The following is a 4,420-nucleotide window of genomic DNA, read 5'->3' as shown; positions in this document are numbered from 1 at the left end:
TGGTTTTGTATTTCATGCGATTAAAATTTTTAAAAGTGTAAATTTAAGTATGGGGGATTTTCGCAGTGCATTATATTAGATATCATTTTTGGGATTCAACTGCATTAAGTAAGTCATTCAAAGTATGACCATTTCCATGAGAGGTAGTCGTAAAATGACTAATTTCTCATGATTTTTGAATAGTTCACTTAGCACTCATTGCATCGGGTGATGCTCACAGGGGTGAAGAAGTGGGATTGAAACTAGTGAAATGTGGAGAACGAATCACATAGCATCAATCATCACTTCCGGGGCTTGCACCCGGTAACCAGGACTTCCCAGGAGGTCACCCATCCCAGAACTCCTCTGGCTCAAGCGCGCTTAACTGTGGAGTTTTTCCCCACAATCAAGCCCACTTAGCTTGCTACCCCATAAAGTGTAAAAAATAAAGTTTAATTTTTTATTATTTAAATTGTATTTTTGAGTTTTATAAAAATTATATAATATGTATATTTGACTCATGGATCAATACATATTAAATTTGTTTTTTGATATTAATATATTTTTAAATGTGTATTAATATTAATTCATATTAAAAAATTTATTTATAACATTTTCTTTTATATAACATTAACATATTTTTTTAGTATTTTTTATAAATAGATATATTTGAACATGAATCATGTGTTAAAATATTTTTGAAAAGTATAAAGTGTAAATATCTTATTTATATATATATAACATATGACATTGTTTTTAAGGTAGAGAATATTTTATTTTTATTTTAAGAGGGACAGAGATATTTATATATTTCCTTCATACTGGATTGTAAAATGAGACTCTCCACTCAATAATAATAACAATAATAATAATTTGAAACAAAATTTTAATATAATTAATTTTGATGGTATTTTTTTTAATTATAATAAGTAAAATGTATAATGGTCTTTTTTAAACAACGGTTTTCCCATCAAATTGAGACTTAAAAAAAGTTTATTAATGTTGTTTTTATTTAATTTAGAGAATATGTATTCTAGTGGAAATTTATTTTTAATGGTTTTCCTCTCTATATTATTATTGCTATAATTAAGAAGAATAATAATTTAAAATAAAGTTTTAAGATAATTATTTTTTTAATTAATTTTAGTAAGTGAGATTTATAATGGTTTTTTTTGTATTTAGAGGAATTTGTAATTGAGCTAACTTCTTATCATTTAGGTACCAACTCCTACCACTATAACTTCTAAGTACCTAGCTATACCCCTTTCCAAAGTACAAGTGAATCCAAAGGACTTGAGGCTCATAACACTCCATTTTCAAGGCCATTTGCTGCCTCACTTGAGACCAAATGTATAATAAAAACTTATGACAATTAGAGAAGGGCTATATGAATCCTTTTATAATTAATAGCATTAATAATAAATTAAAATAAAGTTTAAATTTAGTTAATTTTATAATCTTTTTTAATTTTAACAATATGATGTGTATAATAAAATAAGTGTTGAAGACAATGGAGAACCCTATAATAGTGTGAGTTAGTTCACGAAACTTTAAGATAAAAATTAATTTTTATTTCTTAGGAAATGGTTCTAACTTCCCTATAGCTATGTGTGTTATATAATGTTTGATGTTTATTGAAAATGATGAGCGCTGACCAATAAGTTACTATTTATTAATTTAAGAATTTCAATTTTGACATTATATAGAGCTTCAGAGCTGAAGCTAGTCCCTGAGTGGAGAGGGGTTGACGCGACTGAAGCGGAATCAGCACGGATTTCAAGGAGAACATCGCGCCGATTCACTGAAAATCGCACTGACCTTGTGAGGGCAAAAGGCTGCGTTTTTTTTCTTCGGTCTTTGCATGCATTTGCTACGTGTGTTTGTGTGGCAGGCTGCGGTCTGAGGAGGCTGCGTTGGATGCCTGATTTAATGATTCACTGATAAAGGCTTTAATGATTGCAGGCGCCGCGTGGAGGAGACTTGCGCAGCGGAGGCGTGGAGGAGTCCTGTTGTTGATTGACTGCGGATTTGATTAGCCGTGGGAGGATTACTTTCTTTATTTTTTTACGAATACTTTTTCCTTAAGGATTACTTTCTTTATTTTTTTACGAATACTTTTTCCTTAAGGATTACTTGCCCCTAGGCTGCGGGAGCATTGCGTTTTGGGTTTTGAGGACTGCGTTTTAAATTCCAGTGGTGCTTGAAGCCCATCAGATTTGAAGGTATTTTCATTATTAATGGTGCATTGTGGAAAGCGTATGGTGCATATGAGAACGGTTAACGCATCGTGAATTTTTTTTTTAAGTGTTTTAATTAGAGAGGGGCTACAATAATCTAGTGTTCCTTTCACGATTATCAAGAGGGGTAAGGGTTTTTTAAAGGAAAATAATTCATGTGATCCTTTTAAAGGAAAGGGGTGATTATTCTTTAAGAAGGAATGAGTTTTTTATTTAAGAATTCAAGTTCTTTAATTAAAAAAAAAAGGAGGGCCTTTTCACTTAAAAAAGGGGTGATTGAAAACAAGGGAGATGTAAGCTCAGTTTTTGTTGTGAATTTGGCACTTGGCAGTTTATTTTTTTAAGAGATTGAGTTTGCCTTTTTTTATTTAATTATTGAGGTTGAAGTTTTTATTCATTCAAGATGAATAATCAAGTAGCAGAAGCTTACCTCAATGAAAACAACAAGCTAGATGGATTCAATTACTTTGGTTGGAAATTCAAGTTGCAAACCCTGCTTGAGGGACACAATGCATGGACGATTGTAAACAATGATGAGGTGAAGCCAAACCTCATTGTAGGAGGAACAACAACAACAATCCAAGACTGGGACAAGTGGGAGACTAAGGCGAGAATGCTCCTGAAATTGTCAGTCAAAGATTGCATTATCCCCCATATTCATGATTGCAAGACTGCACCAGAGATCTGGAAGACGCTCAAGGATCTCTATGAGGTCAAGAACACCAATTGACTGTTGTTCTTGAAGAGCAAGATTATTTCCATCAAGATGGAGGAGAATGAGACAGTTGTAGCATTCATTTCGCGGATCAATGAGCTCAAGAAAATGCTGGGAGATATTGGTGAAGCTATGTCAGATACAAATCTGGTCACGATTACTATGAATGGTATGACTGACGAGTATCAGATGTTCATCACTGGCTTGAATGCAGGAGAAAAATCCCTTGTGTTTGAAGAACTGATAGGGATCCTCATGCAAGAGGAGGAAAGAAGATTGACTCATAAACCCTAGAGTTCAGATCTGGCCTTAATGGCGAAGAAGAAGCTCTTAAGAGGAAAGCCAAATCCAGCACAGAAGAGTAGTGCAACCCCACAAAGAAAGATGCCATCACCTCAAGGTACGTCCTTCAACAGAAATGACTCTGTGACCAAATGTTTTTATTGTGGTCGAACTAGCCATATAGCCAGATATTGTATGAAAAAGATGTTTGATGAAAGTCGGAAGAGACATAAGCAGCATGTAGGTCACTTTGCTGATGAGAAACAGAGTCAGAATATCAGACTGTTCATATCTGACTCTGCACTTTCGGCTAAGGAGGATGAAACAGATACCTGGTTTGTCGACTCAGGTGCATCCATCCACATGATAGGGAACAGACAGTGGTTTGAAGACTTCAAAGAGACCAACAGTGGAGCAAACATCTATCTTGGCGATGATAGAGGGTACCAAATCAAAGGTTATGGTAATATTCCTGTTGTTTGCCTGATGGAAATATTAGACATATCCATAATGTTATGTATGTACCCGGGATAAAAAAGAATCTGATCTCTGTTTCTACTATGATTGATCAGAATCTCAAGGTAGAGTTTTATAAATCATATTGTGTCATTAAAGACCTGTTGGATTCTATGAAGCCTATTGCATCAGGTATTCATGTGGGAGGATTGTACAAGTTAAATGTCAAAAGCGCACCACATCAGGCATTGGCATCATCTGCCATGACTACAGTGGACTTATGGCACCAGAGGTTTGGCCATATTAACTTCAATGATTTGCTGCTTTTACATAAAAGAGGTATGGTTGAAGGTCTTCCTGTTTTAAAATCTGCTCATATTGGTTGTGATGCATGTGCACTGGGAAAGTTGCACAGAGATGAATTTCCTATGAATTTTGATATAAAAGAGAGAGATATACTCGAGCTGGTACACATAGATCTATGTGGGCCTATGCAGACAAGATTGTTAGGCGGTGCATATTATTTTTTATTGTTTATTGATGATTGTACTAGATTTACTTGGGTGTATTTCCTCAGGAAGAAAAACAACACTTTTGAATACTTCAAGGAGTTCAGAAGTATGGTTGAAAAACAGACAGGTAAATGTATCAAGATTCTCTGCTCAGATCAAGGGGGAGAGTACAAGAAAGCTTCTATATTCAAATATTGCAAAGATAATGGGATGCAATAGCAGTTTACAGTACCCCACAC

This window comes from Pinus tabuliformis, chromosome 4_1, assembly GCF_031772625.1.
Source record: "Pinus tabuliformis cultivar Carrire ecotype Pingquan chromosome 4_1, CPIR1, whole genome shotgun sequence".
In the NCBI taxonomy this organism is placed as follows: domain Eukaryota; kingdom Viridiplantae; phylum Streptophyta; class Pinopsida; order Pinales; family Pinaceae; genus Pinus; species Pinus tabuliformis.
The sequence above is the reverse complement of the archived record's forward strand: the minus strand, read 5'-3'. Positions refer to the sequence as shown.